We start from the raw sequence: 20,048 nt of genomic DNA, 5'->3' as shown, positions 1-20,048 counted from the left end.
CTCCAGTGAGGGGGCAGTATCGTGTATCCACTGCTGCAGAATAGCCTTCCTACCTACCGCTGATAAAAGTACAAGAAGTTTTTTATCATGTTTGGGGACCCCAGTTTGGTCTGCCACATATCCAAATAAAGCCCAGGAGTCACTGCAGTGAAAGGTCAGTTTCAGTGAAGAGGCAGCGTAATTATGCAGGGTATTCCAGAAGGTTTGAATATGGGGGCAGGACCATAGGCAGTGGAATAAGTCTGCCCCATGTGAGTGACATTTTGGGCAGTCAGAAGAGTCAGCAGTACCCATCAGGTGGCAACGTTTAGGGGAAAAGTATGCCCTGTGGAGGATCTTGTAGGACATTTCTTGATAAGAGCTAGCAGGGATGAGCCTCAGATTTAAAAGAAATGTGGATAAGATGGTGTCAGGGTCAAGGGTTGTGATTTGTGAAGACCATTTGTGAAGACTCGGAAGGTCCGAATCAGGATCCAATTCGGGGCGTATTCGAGCATATAATGTAGATATGGTATGTGTACGGGTGCGGATGACGGAGTCAAGAGGGTTCGTAATGTCTTGGGGTGTTAGTTTGGGCAGTATGGATCTTAAGTAGTGAATGGCTTGGAGGTAAGCAAATTTATGTTGAGGGGCCAAATGAAAGCGTGACATGGCTTCGTCGAAAGTTAGTGGTTCGTGTGAAGTGTTCAATAAGTGGCGTAGGGATAAAATGCCTAAAGAGCGCCATGAAGTAAAAGGAGACATGGCTTTGCCGTTCTGAAATTCTAGGTTGCCGACTAGAGGGAGAGACAGGGAGTGGTAATGTTTTAAATGTAGAGATTTCCTAGCCCGTCGCCATGCATGAACAGTGGAAGAAAGGAGGAGGTTATCGTATTGGCTGGATTTTAATTGGGAAGGTTTAGCATGTAAGATGAAGCTAAGAGAAAGGGGGTAGCACAGTTGGGAATCTAGGGATACATCTGTAAAGATGTTGGAGTCAGTAATCCAATCTACTGCGAAGCGAAGAATACAGGCTAGGTTATAATATTTAATGTTGGGCAAGTTGACACCACCTCTTTGGGTAGTTTGCATTAATTTATAAAGACTAATCCTGGGTTTTTTGGAGTTCCAAATAAATTTAGAGATCATGGCATTAAGCGCTGACAGGTCAGATTTGGTAAGCAAAATTGGGGTCATTTGCAAAGTGTATAAAAGCTTGGGGAAGCTAGCCATTTTAAAGAGGTTACAGCGCCCTAGAAGGTTAAGAGGCAGATTTTGCCAGAGAGCAAGTTCCTGTTTTATTTTTTTAATAACAGGAGTGATGTTACAGGCGTATAGGTTATGGGGATGTGGGGGAAGAATAATGCCTAGAAAGGTTATGTGAGAGGGAGCCCATTTAAAGGGAAAAGGGGTGGACCATCCTATCCGTGCCTGGCCAAATATGGCCAAAGCTTCGGATTTTTGAAAATTAATCGAAAATCCAGCAAAGGAGGAGAATCTATTAATTGTGTCAATGAGAAAAGGGACAGAATATTTGGGATTGGATAGAAAGAGGAGGATGTCATCAGCAAAAGCCACTGTACGTAACTCCCTAGTGCCTATAGAAATACCCTGTAAGTGAGGTGACGATGAAATATAGCGGAGGAGCGGTTCAAGTGCTAAATTAAAGAGTAGGGGAGATAGGGGGCATCCCTGACGGGTCCCTCTTTCAAGGGGAAAGGAGGGGGAGGTGACGTTGTTAACTGTTACTTTAGCTATGGGGTTGGTATACAGGGATTTAATGAGAGCTCGAAAAGACTCACCAAATAGTTGGCTAGCCAGAACTCTATGGAGATGAGGCCAAGCAATCTGGTCAAAAGCCTTTTCGGCATCTAAATTCAATAGGATATTGTCATGAATTTGATGGAGACGGGTATAGGAGATTGCGGCAATAGCTGCACGGATGCCCATCACAGATTGTCTCCCTTTAACAAAGCCCAACTGGGCAGGTGAGATCAAATGTGGTAGACACTTCTGCAGGCGATTAGCCATTAATTTCGTTAAAATTTTAAAATCTTGGTTTAGAAGGGATATAGGGCGATATGAGCTGACAAGAGAGGGGTCCTTGCCAGGTTTCGGGAGGACTATAATTTGGGCTTCATTGAAATTATGTGGTAGGTTTCTTGAGGTCAGAATATGGTTAAAAAGAAGGGCCAAAGTCGGGGAGATTTCAGGGCAGAGTAGCTTGTAGAACTCAGCACCAAAACCATCTGGGCCTGGACTTTTGCCATTAGGGAAGGATTTAATGGTGGTGCATATTTCCTCCTCCGTGATAGGGCTATCTAACATGTCGCTTTCCTCCTGTGAAAGTGTGGGTAGGTTAGAGGCTGTTAAAAAAACTTCACTTTCAGTTATATTGTCTGGGCCTACTGAGTACAAAGATTTATAAAAATCCATGAATTCTGTACAAATGGCGTTGGGATCAGTGAGAAGTGTTCCTGATTGTTTGATCGTGTGGACCCACGTGCGGGAGCGTGATCCTTTAATTAGGTTGGCCAGAAGCTTGCCAGATTTGTTTCCAAATCTATGTAGCTTATTTTTAAAATAGTTATGACTGGTCTGGGCGTGTTCTGTGAGAAATGTGTCGTAAAGCAGTTTAGAGGAGAGATACGCCTCCTTGGTAGCAGGGGTGTCAGAGTGTTTATAGGTTCTGTAAGCCTCAGTAAGAGTCCTACTTAAGTCTTTTAATCGGAGTGTAAACCGTTTGCGAGTAGAGCTTACGTAGGACATAATGTGTCCTCTGAGTACTGCTTTCGAAGCGTTCCAAAACAGTGGGGGATCATTAACATGAGTTGTGTTATCAGTAGTGTAGTTGAGCCATGAATGTTTAAGATGCAATAGGAAATCATTAGAGTAAAAAAGATGGGTCGGAAAGCGCCAACATTTGGTGAAGGATTGGGGGAGGGACAGTCTAATAGATAGCAAGATAGGGGCATGATCAGAGATGATGATATCATGAATAGAGGTATGTGTCACCTTAGGGAGGAGATGGTCTGAGATAAATAAATAGTCTATACGAGAGTGTGTCGAGTGGGGGTGGGAGAAGAATGAATAATCTCTTTGTAGGGGGTGAAAGATACGCCAAGGGTCGATCAAGGAGAGCTGAGAGCACAAAGGTGAGAGAAGATTAGAAGATGCTAGAGGTTGGCGTGAACTCACCCCTGATCTGTCCATGGATGGGTCGACGACTGCATTAAAGTCTCCTCCAAAGATGAGGTTGGTATGTTCCCATGAGAGCAATTTCTGTAGGACTAAGGAAAAAAAGGATTCATTAGGGTTCGTAGGGGCATAAACATTAAACAAGGTATAAGTAATATTATCAATGAGTACATCTAGCAGGATAAATCTACCATCGGGGTCTATAGACTTTCTGACTATAGAATATTGTAGATTTTTGTTGAATAAAATAGCCACACCTCTAGTTTTGTTGGTAAATGGAGCAGAAATGTATTCGCCTAGCCATGGGGCCCTAAGTGCAGGTTGTGAGCCATCAACCCAGTGGGTCTCCTGTAAAAAAACAATGTGTGGGGACATACGTTGTAAATGTGTGAGGACTTTGCGCCGTTTAACTGGGTGATTTAGGCCCTCTACATTCCAGGAAATAACATTAAATGAGAGAAGAGGGGTATCTCTCCCGGAGGATATAGGTGAAGGAGTGTGGTCAGTTATGCTAACCAACTCCCGTGAGCGGGATCATATAGTAAGATGTAAATGATAAGGGAAACCCCCCTCCGTCCCAGCGAGCGAAGGGGGGGCATCCCACAGAGGGAATCGGCCCGGGGTCAGAGCGGACAAAAACAAAAAACAACCTATAAACTAATAGAAAGAACATTAGCAATAAAACATATAGAGACCCAACGGTCGCCTAACTAGCATTCAGTATGTGAAAATATTCACACATCATAGCCAACATACAGTTAAATGTAAATGAGGTGTCCACAGGTATAGTTGGCAGCACCCACAGTAGGCTCCAGCAGAAGGGAATAAAACCTTATGAAAGAGGGAGGAGTTCAGGTGTCAGGAATTGAGAAATGAGCTTTTGCATCTTCTGGGGTGTCAAAGAAGCGTGGCTTTCCATCCTCAAACACCCGAAGACGAGCCGGGTATATTAGGGAGAATTTGATGCTGGAGTCAATGAGATGTTTGCAGACCGGTGTAAATTCCTTGCGCTTGGCGGCCACCAAAGCGGAAAAGTCCTGGAAGATGAGTAGGCGTTCTCCATTGTAGGAGATTTGGGCAGTTTTGCGGTAGTGATCCAGAACTTTAATTTTGTCTGCGTAATTGAGGATCCTCAGTATAACAGGACGTGGGCGACCCCCACGGTTGGGCCTATCCGGGCCGATGCGATGCGCTCTTTCTATGGCAAGAGGGACCCCCTTGAGATCGAGTGCCAGCTGCTCGGGAAGCCAAGTAGAGAGGAGGTGTAGGAGTTCAGGACCCTTCACTGATTCGGGAATACCCACCACCCTCAGATTATTGCGACTGCTCCTGTTTTCCAGGTCGTCGATTTTCTCCTGGAGGGCCGCAATGTCTCTAGATTGGGTGTCGACAGTGCGTTGGCTCGCAGTAAGGTCATCCTCCAGAGACGAAATCCTCTGTTCAACCTCGTCTAAACGCTGGGAATGGTGGGTCAGTTGAGTGAGAGTAGAGTCAATGGCCTCTTTGAGCCCAGCCAGTTTCTCGTCCAATAAGGGGCCAAGCACTGCCGCGATATCGGCCGGCTTCATTTTGGGTTGCTTGGGTTTGGTAGTGGATTTGCGTTTTTTTTTAGAGATAGATCTGATGGAGGAACGGTCAGAGTCCGTGGAGTGTCCACAAGTGGTAACCTCGGAGGGGGCCAAAGCAGGGTCCGCAGAGGACATTTGAAGCGGTATCAGAAACCTTTTCATATACAGAGAGATTACTGGGATGGAGGGGGTGGTTGAAAGAGCGCAATCGGGGTGGTATGAAGGCTATCCGTGTGGAGTTAAAGTTGCATGGTGTATATGCAGATGGTCACATTATTGAGTGAGACGGAATGAGGTCATGTCAGGCCCGTTGGGGTTTGGAGAGCCGGACCAGGTTACATTGCCCAGTCCTTCCAAGTATTATAGTCAAACATGAAGGTGTAGAAGCAGAAATCAGTCACAGTTCAAATAGAATAGAAGAGATGGTTGATACACAACATGGGAGACAGCTGAATCCGATAGGCTGTGTAATTTAGATGGGGGGCAGCCTTAGTAAGGGGTGTCATAGAGGATTTGAGAGGCCTGGTGTTAAATTATAGCAGGTGATTTCACTCTAGGAAGTGTGCACATCTCCTAATATTGATAGTACCCCCGCAGCAGGTAGTGCAGCGATTGGCGGTCTGGGGGAATGCACCAGGCACTGTAGGAAGATGAGCTCAGGCTTCCCCAGTGAGCAAGCCCCAGCCCAACCAGGCAGACTCGTAGCCCCACAATCAGGGCCACATATGTTGTTACTGAGTACCTGAGTGAAGGGATGGTCAGCCGAGTCAGTGTATATGCAGTGAAGGGTTAATTCCAGTGGCTGGAGGGGTCCAGGTCCCGCTGAGCTGTGCAGCCCCTCTTCTGAAGCCAAAATAACGTTGGTGGAGTGGTGGGGTGAGGTGCAGGCCGGGGTCCGCTGTGTAGACTTTGGGGCAGGCAGCCAGGTACCGCCGGAGCCCCCCCGCGTGCGTCTGCTGCCGCGAACGCGGCCGAAATTGAGTCCCCGGCTGCGGCCTCCCCCACGGCGCCTGGACAGCGGCAGGGGCGCAGTGGGTGGTGGACTGAGGTCCGCTGCTCCGCTGTGCAGCGGGGACGGTCAGGAGCCCCCGGAGCGCTCCCGCGTGTAGCCGCCGCCGCAACCGCGGCCGAAATCCAGTCCCCGGCTTCGCCCGGCGTGCTAGGCCGCAGTCCGCGGGAGGGTCGGGAAGCCGTTCCCGGCCCCGCAGCAAGCACCGCCCGGGTCCCCGGGTTATCTGTAAGGCAGCGGCGGGGTTTTCGTGCGGGCTAGAGTGAGGGGGATGAGGGTTCTCTGCTGGGTATGTCGTGTATAAGCACTTCTATTACTGGATTAACTATACCCAGAGGGTGTAGGATTTCTTGACACACACACACACATCGTGAACCCGATGTTAACCGATGTTAACCGATATTTCGATATTTTTTAAAATAAACTGGTTACCAAAGCATATAATACACTAATAAGCTTCTGAAATGATAAATAATCCCTCTATTAAGTTTATCTTGTTGGGGTGGGTGCAGTTGCACTCTCAAATCCACCACTTACTGTAAGTATAAAAGATGCAACATTGCCAACATCAAACATATGAGCAACCCTATTGTTGCTTAGAATAACCATCAGAACAAAGACGCTGGAGCCAGTGCAACTGCAAATTAATGTTTGAAACACGTCTGCATTTGACAAACCAGCCCCCATCCCCTCTCTCAAATAGAAACTACTGTACCTGTCACTCTTACTAATAAATCACTGCACATGTGCAGTGTGACTGACATTGCATTTCAAAGAAATAAACTGTGCAAATGTCTGCATCCACAACTGAATCAGACCCTTTGTAAGGTGCTGTGATATGCTTGCTGCATAATAATAAATCAATTGATAGGTTGTAAGCTTGTGAGCAGGGCCCTCATACCTTTGACTGACTGTAAATACCCTGTTTGTTGTATCACTGTCTCCTATTGTAAAGTGCAAGTGAATATGCTGCGCTATATAGGAAACTATTAATAAATAAATAAATAAATATGAAGGGAGTTCACCACAATGTCACTACTAGTGACTATCGTACTATACTGTTCATTCTAGCACCCACTATCTTTGAAAACCCATGCAGTTCCTCTTTCCTGCCTGGGGTGTCGCTGCCTGCTGTAGTGCTTCTTGCACAGTGTGGTCTGTATATCAGCACTGATATGCAAACCAGACCTGTGCTAGAAACACCACAGCAGACAGCGACAGTGACTCACTAACAGCACCAGTTGCAGTGAGGCAGGGGTGGGGCTGTCCTGTGTGCTGCTGCTGAATGGCTGGCCAGACTGTCTTTCACTGTCAGCTACCACTCACAGCAGCAGCACACAGCCACACACACATATGAAAGCCCAGCCAGCAGTGATACTGTCATGTTTGTTAATGTTTTTTTTATCAGTCTCTTAAGTTTTTAATGAATATAAATCAAGGAGAGAGTGAGCTGGCTGCAAAGCATTGAAAGCAGCACACATTGACACACGGGGGAATTTACTAAAGGAAATTTGTAAAAAATAGAAGTATTTGTATCCAGAAATACACTCATTTTTGACATTTACTATCCCGAAAATACCGCAATTCGTATTCGTAATGATGTGCTATCAATACGAATACGAATTGCCGTATTTTCGGGATAGTAAATGTCAAAAATAAGTGTATTTCTGGATACAAATACTTCTATTTTTTACAAATTTCCTTTAGTAAATTTCCCAAAAGAAAAAACATTGGAAGATTGAGAAAAACATTGGGGGGAGAAATCTAGCGATGTTGATGAAACATTGGATCCTCAACATTGCAGGGTTAAACATCGAACATTGGAACCATAAATCCGATGTTACCGATGAAACATCATATGATTACCCATCCCTACTGGACTGTGCGTGCTCTCAGCACAGGGTTTGCGGCTACCTAAAATAGAGAGACTCACGAGAGGATGATGTCCTCGTCTTGCGAGTCCTCCAGAGGTAGCTCCGCAGCGGAGCAGCTAGCGGGTGGATCGGCATCCACTGAGAAGACCCGGTGACCACATCCATCACTGCAGTATGGTCTGCAGCAGGAATGTCGACATCCCGGTGAGCACATCACTAAGCCTGCATCTCTGCAGCGACGTGCGGGCAGTAGACAGTGTCACACCACTCCTGGTTGAGGGAAGAGAACACCAAATATGTCACTGTTAGCAGAGGCCCGCGGCTGTGGATGTCTGCAGTTTGGGCTGTGCAGAAGCAGGCAGGGACACACTGTATAACCCCCAGCACACAGACTTTTTACTCTTCTCGCTTGGCTCCTCTTCATAGTACTGCAGAAGCGCACTGGTCCTCCATGCCCCCTCTGTCTCAATGCTCCCATTTACCTTTGTACCCCCTCTGCCCATGTCTCTGTGCCCCCTCTGACCATGTCTCTGTGCCTCCTCTGCCCATGTCTGTGCCCCCTCGGCCCATGCCTCCGTGCCCCTTCTTCCCATGTTTCCATGCCAATTCTGGCTATCTTCTATGCCTGTCTCAGTGCCCCCTGTCTCTATGTCATGCCACCCTCTGCCTCATGCCCCTTCTTCCTCTGTCTTCATGTCCCACCTATCTCTATGCCCCTTCAGTCTCTGTCTTCAAGCCCCCTCTGCCCATGCCCTCTATGACCTCTTGCCCCCTCTGCCTTTGTCTCTGTGCCCCTTTTTCCTCTGTCTCCATGCCCCTCCTGCCTGCCTTTATTTCCCCTTTGCCTCTCTCTAGCTCTGAGTCCTCACTGTCTCTCTTTGGGCAGGATACACTAATGTGAAAATGCATTAAAACCCTGTTATCTGGGTTTTTATGACATTTTCATATTCCCTAACCCCCCTGCGCCAGGGGAGCGTTGCAGAGGCTATCGTCAATGTTTTATATCCACTATAGTGGAATCCTGATTTAGGGGGCCCCTTAAAAATGTTGCTATGGGGCCCACAAAGTTCTAGTTACACCTCTGCTACAGCTGTAAAGCCACAAGTTGAGAACCACTGATCTACCTATTTTTAACAGTAGAACAGTTATAATTTTAGGGGGATAAAATGTTTTTCCCGATTTTCAGACAGTTGGGAGCTGCTGATAGCCACCTTCAAAGAGTCGGCTTCTCGGCGGAGAGGATGCAGCCAGGTTAGCATGCAACTGAGGAAAGCCGGTTAGGTTTAGGCACTAGTGGGGGGACTTAGGGTTAGGATGCAGGTAGGTAGACTTGAAGAATGACCAAGAACATGGCAACTACACTTTAATGCTAAGAAATGCAAAATTCTGAATAACTCATCGTTTGAGTTATTAATTCTCCAATGGATATTATTGGTCTGAACGTCCAACCCCTAATGGCATATCTCAAAGCGAAACCCCCCTCTTGGAGTAAGTAACCACTTATTTTGATTGGTAGAGTCAACTCAGGTAAAATGATAGTTCAGCCCAAGTTCCTATATATACTGTTGCAATCTCCTGATTATATTCCTGTATTATGTTTAGAATAATACATGTTATGCCACACAGTAGTGTCACTTATACACAATGCTCATAGAAGTGCCCCAATACACAATTTCAACAGCAGTAGTGTACCTTACACATAATGTATCTCACTGAACATGAAACTAAAGGATTAAATATTGGCAAACTAGACAGGCCAGGGTGTTCTCATCCGCCATCAAATTCTATGCTTCAAATTTTATACTCCTCTCTGGGAAAGCCACATAATTAGGCCCAGTCTCCATTACGGGAAGTCCCATAAATCCCAGGTCCTTCAGAATTGGTTAAATTATGGCGATTCAGGTAATTTTAGTCCCATCCCTCCATACAGAGCCACGATTTGCAACATTAGAATTTGACGGCAGTGAAGAACCACTTGGGCCATCTAGTCTGCCCCTTTTTTTAAACATGTTACCTCAAACCATATTTGATCCTTATTTTTTTGTAAGGATATCAATATGCTTATCCCAAGCATGTTTAAATTGTACTACTGTATTTGCGTCTACCACCTCTGTTGGGAGGCTATTCCACTTATCTACTACTCTTTCTGTGAAAAAATTCTTCCTCGCATTTCCCCTGAATCTTCCTCCCTCTAGTTTCAGTGCATGTCCTCGTGTTCTGTTGCTCCTCTTCCTGTGAAGAATGTCTCCCACCTGTACCTTGTTAAAGCCCTTGATATTTTTGAAAGTTTCTATCATGTCCCCCCTTTCCCTTCTCTGCTCTAAAGTATACATATTAAGATCTTTTAGTCTTTCCTGGTACGTTTTGTGATGTAGGCCATGCACCATTTTAGTTGCTCTTCTTTGTACAGTCTCTAATGTATTTATATCCTTCTGGAGATATGGCCTCCAGAACTGAACACAATACTCTAGTGTGGCATCCCAGAATTGGGCTACCCCCTTTTTGGTGCCACAGAATCATTGGTGGCCAGGGCTGCCTAAAAATACACAGGATTTCGGGGGGTTGCTAGGCAACCACCCCGCAGCAGCAAGGAGGACAGCAGGGACTTTAGGACCCAGCAAGGTGCTGGGAGAAGCAGGAAGTTAGAGACCTGCCTGTTGCTGGGCAGATTGGAGTGTAACCAGTTTGCTGTGAGCAGTGAGAGGAACCAGGAAGGCAGTCAGTGAGAAGTGTGCCTGAGAGTAAGGAGTAAGCAGCGCGTTACGCTGGGAGTGCTGAGGAGAGTGGTGAAGAGTGGAGCAGAGGCAGGACAGAGCAGCCAGAGAGAGACCTCTGCAGCAGCTTCCCAGTGGTGATTGTTGGTTGGGAGAGAGGGAGAGAGAGAGCCTGCAGCCCACACTCGTGTAGAGGAGTCCCCGCACAGCAGGACACCCACAGATCCTGTGTGTCCCTAGAAAGCCCTGACAGGAGTCAGCAACAGATGTGCAGGTACCCTGACAACACCCCACATACCAGTTACCCATCTCACCTTCCCCAATGGCCTTGTGGCCTGTCCTCTTTTTCTGCCACAAGTTAACCCAGCACAGTGCCATTTTAGCCTGAGGCACGGCCCAGCATACAGGGACTGCCTTTACCCTCACCCTTCCTTACTTGGAACCGGATAACCCATTTATTCAACCAAGTGCCTTTGACTAGCCAGAACCCGGACCCAGGCCTTTTCTTCAGCAAAGTCCCTTTTCAATGTTGGCATTGTGCCAAAATTACAGACACCTCTTTTGCCTTGGATTACAAATCCCATTACTAGCTGTTTAAAAGACACGGTGCACCTAGGCCAAACAGGTACCTTATTTCTGGAAATACTGTAACTGCGCAGTTCAGGGACTCGCTCTTTTTAGCCTGGACACTTATGGTTATTTATGCAAGGTATAAGTACTGCATACTATGTTCATTCATGTGAAAGCTATTGCATGTCTTGTTTGATGATTTGAATTGGTTACACGACAGTATACCGTGCGAATTGCGGCCTGCAGGTGTTACAGGTGGCCCCATCGCGCACGATATCTTCTTTATAGAATATCTTTATTCTTTCATCTCTAAATTGAATTTATTGTTGAACAGTGTATTGCATTTACTGCAGTGTATTGTGCGAAGTGCGGCCTATGGTGCCACAGTGACCCCATCGCGCACAATATCATGAGGGAGAATTGTCTTTTTTCATAAACTGCCAATTGTTATCATTGTTATTGCATTGTTTCGTCATTTTCATAGCGGTGATTCACAGTCCTTTTCGCTTCAAAAATAAATCCTTTTTGATCACCGTCCTCACGTGTGGTGACCATTCTGTGTGGTTGTGTTGGGTATTGTCTTCCCATGGTGCCTTTGTCCCTCCGCCCTCTGAATTGCAGGCAAGTGAAGCAGTCAGGTAGCAGCCAAGCAGTGCCGAGAGGAGAACAGGAACATCAGGTAACGGTCACACACCTGCACGTAGTCTGACAACATCACACTTGGCGTCCGCGAACAGGATTCAGCGATGTCAGACTCAGACCAAGCAGAAGCTCCCACATTGACCAGAAGGAGGAGACGACTTCCTGCATCACCTGGAGAAGGAAATCCAGTGTCAATGACGGCGGCACCAATCACCATGCCATACTATTATGGCGCGCCCTGGGTACCGACTTATTCGGGAAACAACACCCCGGGGACGCAAACGCTGAAAGAATTCAAAAACCGGATACTCTCCATGACACAGCTGTACCGGCTCAGCAACGAACAAGCGATTGAAATACTGGTGGGGCAACTGAGAGGCCCAGCACTACGTGAAGTAAGAACGTGGGAGGCCGACGAAAAGGAAACGGTGGAGCAAATTTTTGAAAAGCTGCAAGAGATCTTTGAATCAAAGACAATAGCAGATTTGAAGAGCCGCCTGTACTCGAGAAAACAGCGACCGAATGAACCACTGCGGGAGTATGCACTAAGCTTACAGGAAGCCATGAAGGCCATACAGTTGAGAGAAAAGAAACCAAAGGAACAAGTGGATGAAACACTAACCAACCTGTTCATCGAAGGAGCGCAGGAGGAGGCAGTCAAGTCCCAATTGCGCATGTGGAGACGACAACAACCTGACAGCACCTTCGCCAAATTTAAGGAAACTGTCCTACAAATCCTGGGCCTGAACCAGAGTGGTCGGGATGAAGATGAGGACTCAGCGGAAGGGGAAGCCTGCCACCAGGCCTCAAAAGGGCAAATTGCAGACACCCTATGCCTGAGCAGAGCAGTCACCCAACAGACACAAGCCCCCATGGAACCGGGCCCACTGGAAGTGCTAACCCGCCAGATGTCTGAATTAACGTGTAATATGACGCGCATGGCGCAAAAGTTGGAAGACCTAGACAAAAATCAAGGCAGAAACCGACGCAGAAAATGACGTCAAGACCGTGACACAAGGAACCATCCGTGGCGGGAGGTGACCCGAGAATCGAACCGACGACCCACCAACAAGTATGATCTACAAGGCCGACCAATTTGCAGAAGGTGCCACGAGAGTGGGCACATTGTGAGGTACTGCCCAAACGCCACCTCCAGACAAGAGGATCCCGAGGCAAGAGACAGACGTTCAAGAGAAGTCCCAAAAACAATAATTCAGAACCAAGTCCAAGTGAATGTGCCATCCGACGCTGTGGATTGGCGAATCAGAACAAGAAAGTTAACAGGCCAAGTGATGTGGTTTGACGTAGCACGTGGCTATGGTATTATCCGAAGGACAGATAATGGGAGAACCGTATATGTCCACTATACAGGCATCCAGAAGACCCATCGGAATGAATGCTTCCGGACCCTAGCAAATGGAGAGTGGGTCGAATTTGAAATGGCAAGTGGAAGGAGAGGCGTCAAGGCCATTAACGTGACAGGCCCCGGTGGTGCTGCGGTAAGAGGCAACAGAGACACAGGCCAGAGTGAACGCAGATGCTTCACGCATCACTGTGATAACCCACACAGCCACCGGCCATATGGTCAGCAGAACCAAAGGGAAAGAAGACTACAGGAAGGTCTTGGCGAGACTGACAGGCCTAACACGAATTCTCCGCGACCTGAGCAGATGCCAAGACCACCAGAACCTAAAGTCCCCAGGAAGAGGGAATGGCTGGAAACGAGCCAGAGACCAGTTGTGATGACTCAGAGCGAAGCAGAGCAGCAGTGCATGGAAGGTGTGGTTAGTCCACAACATTCTCCAGAGCAGAAGCGTGCCGCTACACAAGGAATGGAAGACGCATATGACGGAGAAGCCAACCCTCGACTAACAGACGTTGGAGCGACCAACCGAGGAAGTGGCAGTGAAACCGTGCATCACGTGGCAGCGGAAGAAAGGATGGACCGCATGGAACCGAAGGGCTCAGAACCCATTATGCCACCGTCTAAACCCAATGTCCCTACAGAGAACCCAAAGGAAGTCGAGAAGGCCGAAGCCCAGTCTAAGGAAGAGAGGCCTGGAAGCGAGTATGAGTACACAACGATTTCGAGTGAAAAATTCCTATTCTTGATGCAACAGGCCATCAACAGGTCCAAGAAAAGGCAGAGAGAGGAAGCACGTGCTCATTGCCGACCGCACGCAGTGATTTAAGGTGCAGTCGAAGAACACTGCTGAAGAACAGGAGAAAAGACTTGCCTGAGGCGGAGGAGCAGGGAACCCGGGGGGGACATGCCTCTGCACAACCCAGGCCCCATAGTTAACAGGTTTTTACACGGCTTAGGTAACCAGCCCTGAATGTAATTGTAAATGCTTTAATGTATAGATGTAAGGCAGAAATGTAGAAATGTTTTGCAGTTTATAGGTAATGTTACCTTGAAATGCTTTGTTCTTTAACAAGAGACTGTACCAGGACTTTAGTTGTCTCCGACATAATGCCCGCGGACTGGCATTCTTCCAGCGGGGAAGCATGTGGCATCCCAGAATTGGGCTACCCCCTTTTTGGTGCCACAGAATCATTGGTGGCCAGGGCTGCCTAAAAATACACAGGATTTCGGGGGGTTGCTAGGCAACCACCCCGCAGCAGCAAGGAGGACAGCAGGGACTTTAGGACCCAGCAAGGTGCTGGGAGAAGCAGGAAGTTAGAGACCTGCCTGTTGCTGGGCAGATTGGAGTGTAACCAGTTTGCTGTGAGCAGTGAGAGGAACCAGGAAGGCAGTCAGTGAGAAGTGTGCCTGAGAGTAAGGAGTAAGCCAGGGCCGGCCTTAGGCATAGGCAAACTAGGCAATTGCCTAGGGCATTTGGAATGCCTAGGGGCATCAGCAGCTTCTGCTGATTAAAATGATATGCAGCATGCCCATATTCTGTGTGTGAGTGAGGCTGTATCTGCATATGAAATAGTGTATTCATGGAAATCACTGTAACATAGCATTCCGTATGCAGGTACAACCACAGTCGCACACAGAATATAGACATGCTGCATATCATTTTAATCATCAGAGGCTCCTTGTGTGTGCTGGTCATAACAATGCAAGTAAGACAAATTTTTAGCAAAAAAGGCACCCAACGTTAGCAGAACTGGCCAGGAGCTGCATGGCCTATTGAGTCAAGATGTATGAGGAAACATCTGTATCCAAGCAGAGGCAGAGGTCACAGTGTTAGCAGCTGTGCGAGTGCTGTCTGCGGGTGGGTTGGTTGTGGAATAGTGTTCGGCATATGTGTAAGGGGCATTATGTGTGTCATGTATTAATGCATTAATAATGTGCGACATATGTGTAACAGGCATTATGTGTGTCATGTGTATAAGGGCATTAACCCCTTCCCGACATTTGACGTATATATACGTCATGGCCGGGAAGTACTTCCCGACACATGACGTATATATACGTCATGACTTCTAACTGTCACTGCGTCTAGAGACGCAGTGACAGAGGGACGATGTCTGCTGTCCCTGACAGCAGACATGTCCCTGCATGCCCAGGGGGGGCTGCGATGCCGCCCCCCCGTCGGCGATCGCTGTGATTGGCTGTTCAGTGTGAACAGCCATTCACAGCGTTTTCTGTGTCACCGGCGAATAACGTTCGCCGGTGACACAGGGATCGGAGGTGATTGGTGCTGTAAAGTACAGCACCAATCACCGCGGGGTGTAAGGGTGACACTGGTGTCACCCCACCTCACCCCGCCCGCCCCCAAAGGCCGTGATTTGTTCGTCGGACCGACGGACCAATCACAGCCATGGAGGGGGGTTTAAACTAACGGTGACTGCACTGCAGACGCCATTCCGGTCTGGAATAGCGTGCAGTGCGGTCACCGTACCCAGCTGCCGCCATATACTGACCAGAACCTTACAAAATACTTACCTGATCACTGCCTGGATCTTGCTTATTCTTGTGACATCCTGTGACATCCTGTGACATCCTGTGCTGTGTTGTGCTGCTGCGAGTTATTAGATAGAGAGATAGAGAGAGAGAGATAGAGAGAGATAGAGAGGCCTAGTGACAGAGAGTGCTATATTTTGTGCTGCTGCAGTGTGATAGAGCTATAGATAGAGAGAGATAGAGAGAGATAGAGAGAGATAGAGAGATAGTGACAGATTGTGCTATATATTTTTTATATAACTGACTGCTGCCCCCCCTTTTGTGCTGATCAGTATAAATTAACTGATCAGCAACTTTTTGGGGGAGCAGGTTTTTTTTTTAGATATATATATACCTGTCAGTGCTGCTGCTGCAGTGTCTTAGAGTGAGAGATAGAGAGATAGAGAGAGATAGTGACAGAGAGTGATAGAGACTGCTATATTTTGTGTCTGCTGCCCCCCTTTTGTGCACCCCCAGCAACTTTTTGGGGGTGCAGGGGTTATTTTTCATATATATAACTGTCAGTGCTGCTGCTGCAGTGTCATAGAGTGATAGATAGTGAGAGATAGAGAGAGATAGTGACAGAGAGTGATAGAGAGTGCTAAATTTTGTGTCTGCTGCCCCCGCCTTTTGTGCTGATCACTATATCTGAGGTGATCAGCAACTTTTTGGGGGTGCAGAGTTTTTTTTTTTTATATATACCTGTCAGTTGCTGCCAGTTGCACTGTCAGTTGCACCAAAGGTTGTGCACCTGCTGCCCCTCACTGGTAATCAGTGTCGCATCACTGATCACCTTTTTTTTTTTGTGGGTGCTGTGGGGTCTTTTTTTAATTTTTTTTTTACACACACTGTGATTTTGTGGGTGTCCTGTGGCCACTGTGCGCTGATCAGTGACGTACATCACTGATCAGCTTTTTCGGCACAGGGTTGATCTATTTTTTATTTATTTTTTGATCAAATTCCTGTTGCCTTTGAGCGCTGTTCAGTGACGGACGTTACTGACCAACATCTGTGCTCAATTTTTGGCGCAGGACCTTTTTTTTTTTTTTTTAACCCCTTCAATTTTTTTTTTAACCCCTTCAATTTTTTTTTTTTTAACCCCTTCAATTTTTTTTTTTGTATAAAGTATTTTTTTTTTCTGCACTACATACACACTACACACTACATACCCCCCGGGTTGAAATAAAGTTTGTACCCCCCCCCCCTACACTATACACGTGTTGAAACATTTCACTACCAGTAACACAAAAATAAAAATGGCATCCCAAATGTCATCCCAAATGTCATCCCAAATGTCATCCCAGTCATCCAGAAGAATGTATTCAGTGGAGGAGGCATATGCCATGCTTGCCTCTGACTCTGACACAGCCAGTGAGGCAAGCGGGGAATTTGAAGGATTCGTCTTAAGCTCCTCTTCCTCCTCTGGTGATGAGGGACCCCCTCAAAGACGCCCCCGTAGAGCAGCTGAGACCCACCCCCCAATAATTGATCTCGTATGGACCCCACCACCAGACAATTTTGAGCCCCAGGTTCCTGAGTTTTTGGCCATGCCAGGAATCCAATTTGATTCCACAGGTCTCAGAGAAATTGACTTTTTCAAATTATTTTTCTCTGATGATTTTATAAATTTAATGGTGGACCAAACTAATTTATATGCCCAGCAGTTTATTGCTCAAAACCCCACGTCATCATTTGCTTGGTGGACCCCTGTAGATGCAGTAGAGATGATGACGTTTTGGGGTCTGGTGTTTCATATGGGCATAGTAAAAAAGCCAGAAATTAGGCAATATTGGAGTACAGATGTTCTGTACAGCACCCCATTTTACCGTATGGCCATGCCCCGGGCTCGATTTGAGACGATCCTTAAATTTTTGCATTACAACGATAATGCACAGTGCCCACCCAGAGATGATCCCACCTTTGACCGGCTATTCAAAGTCAGGCCGGTTATTGATCATTTCAGTGCCAAATTTGCAGAGATGTACATCCCAGATAAATTCATTTGCATAGACGAGTCCCTTATACATTTTAAAGGAAGGGTTAAATTCCGCCAGCACCTTCCCAGTAAGAGGGCAAGGTATGGCATAAAAATGTATAAGCTGTGTGAAAGCACCTCAGGGTACACCCACATGTTTAGGGTATATGAAGGGAAGGATTCAAGAATTGAACCACCAGAATGCCCCCCCTCCCTCGTAGGTGTTAGTGGAAAAATTGTCTGGGATTTAGTGCACCCCTTCCTGGATAAAGGTTATCACCTCTATGTGGATAACTTTTACACTAGCATCCCCCTGTTTAAGGCCCTTGGTTCAAGAGGTACAGCAGCTTGCGGTACTGTGCGCAAGAACCAAAGAGGCCTCCCAAAAACGCACATTGCCCAAGTAATGAGAAGGGGTGAAAGCAGGGGAATATGCACCGAAAATATGTTGTTGGTCAAATATAAGGACAAGAGGGATGTCCTTATACTGACAACAATTCACGGAGACAGTACCACCTCCGTCCCTGTACGAGGTACCAGTACCCACACCTCAAAACCTAATTGTATCCTGGATTACAATAGGTACATGGGCGGAGTGGATCTTTCAGATCAGGTACTGAAGCTGTACAGTGACCTGCGGAAAACAAAAATCTGGTACAAGAAGCTGGCCGTGTATATCATCCAGATGGCACTGTATAACGCTTACGTGCTATTCCGTTCTACCGGCCAGAGGGGGACATTTATGCACTTTCAAGAGGAAGTCATAAAGGGCCTAGTATTTGGGAACCAGCAGGCAGAGGGCCCCAGTACTTCTAGTACTGGCCCCCGTATTGTACCAGGGCAGCATTTTCCGAACGAAATCCCCTCCACTGCAAGAAAGGGCAGGACACAAAAAAGGTGCAAAGTTTGCTATAAAAAGGGAATAAGAAAGGAAACTATTTTCCACTGTGAAACTTGCCCCGACAAACCCGGCCTATGTATAAAGGAGTGTTTTAAAATATACCACACATCTATGGATTATTAGGTTCATCATTTCACCGTGCTTCGGGGGTCTTGCTAATGCCACATAGCACCCACCAACATTCCACCAGAATCTGAGCTGCAAAATCCAAAAATCACTCCTTCCCTTCTGAGTCCTGCCATGCACCCAAATGGTATTTTTTGGTCACATATGAGGCATTGCCATATTCGGGAGAAATTGGGGCACAGATTTTGGGGTGCTTTTTCTCCTTCATACCTTCTGAAAATGAAAAATTTTGAGCCAGAACTGCATTTTTGTGTAAAAAATGTAATTTTTCATTTTCACTGCCCAGTTGTATCAAAATTGGTGAAACCCCTGGGGGTTTGAAATGTACACTATACCCCTAGATGAATTCCCTGAGGGGTGTAGTTAGCAAAATGGGGTCACTTGTGGGGTGGTTCCACTGTATTGGTGCTTTGGGGGTCTTGCTAATGCGACATAGCACCCACCAACATTCCACCAGAATTTGTGCTGCAAAATCCAAATATCACTCCTTCCCTTCTGAGTCCTGCCACTTTTTGGTCACACATGAGGCATTGCCGTACTCGGGAGAAATTGGGGCACAGATTTTGGGGTGCTTTTTCTCCTTCATACCTTCTGAAAATGAAAAATTTTGAGCCAGAACTGCATTTTTGTGTAAAAAAATGTAATTTTTCATTTTCACTGCCCAGTTATATCAAAATTGGTGAAACCCCTGGGGGTTTGAAATGTACACTATACCCCTAGATGAATTCCCTGAGGGGTGTAGTTTGCAAAATGGGGTCACTTGTGGGGTGGTTCCACTGTATTGGTGCTTTGGGGGTCTTGCTAATGCGACATAGCACCCACCAACATTCCACCAGAATTTGTGCTGCAAAATCCAAATATCACTCCTTCCCTTCTGAGTCATGCCACTTTTTGGTCACACATGAGGCATTGCCGTACTCGGGAGAAATTGGGGCACAGATTTTGGGGTGCTTTTTCTCCTTCATACCTTCTGAAAATGAAAAATTTTGAGCCAGAACTGCATTTTTGTGTAAAAAAATGTAATTTTTCATTTTCACTGCCCAGTTATATCAAAATTGGTGAAACCCCTGGGGGTTTGAAATGTACACTATACCCCTAGATGAATTCCCTGAGGGGTGTAGTTTGCAAAATGGGGTCACTTGTGGGGGGGTTCCACTGTATTGGTGCTTGGGGGGTCTTGCTAATGCAACATAGCACCCACCAACATTCCACCACCAAAAATCACTCCTTCCCTTCTGAGTCCTGCCATGCACCCAACTGGTATTTTTTGGTCACATATGAGGCATTGCCATACTCGGGAGAAATTGGGGCACAGATTTTGGGGTGCTTTTTCTCCTTCATACCTTCTGAAAATGAAAAATTTTGAGCCAGAACTGCATTTTTGTGTAAAAAATGTAATTTTTCATTTTCACTGCCCAGTTGTATCAAAATTGGTGAAACCCCTGGGGGTTTGAAATGTACACTATACCCCTAGATGAATTCCCTGAGGGGTGTAGTTAGCAAAATGGGGTCACTTGTGGGGTGGTTCCACTGTATTGGTGCTTTGGGGGTCTTGCTAATGCGACATAGCACCCACCAACATTCCACCAGAATTTGT

The sequence above is a fragment of the Crinia signifera genome, chromosome 7, assembly GCF_055691185.1.
Source record: "Crinia signifera chromosome 7, ASM5569118v1, whole genome shotgun sequence".
Lineage (NCBI taxonomy): Eukaryota > Metazoa > Chordata > Amphibia > Anura > Myobatrachidae > Crinia > Crinia signifera.
Note: the sequence above shows the minus strand (reverse complement) of the source record.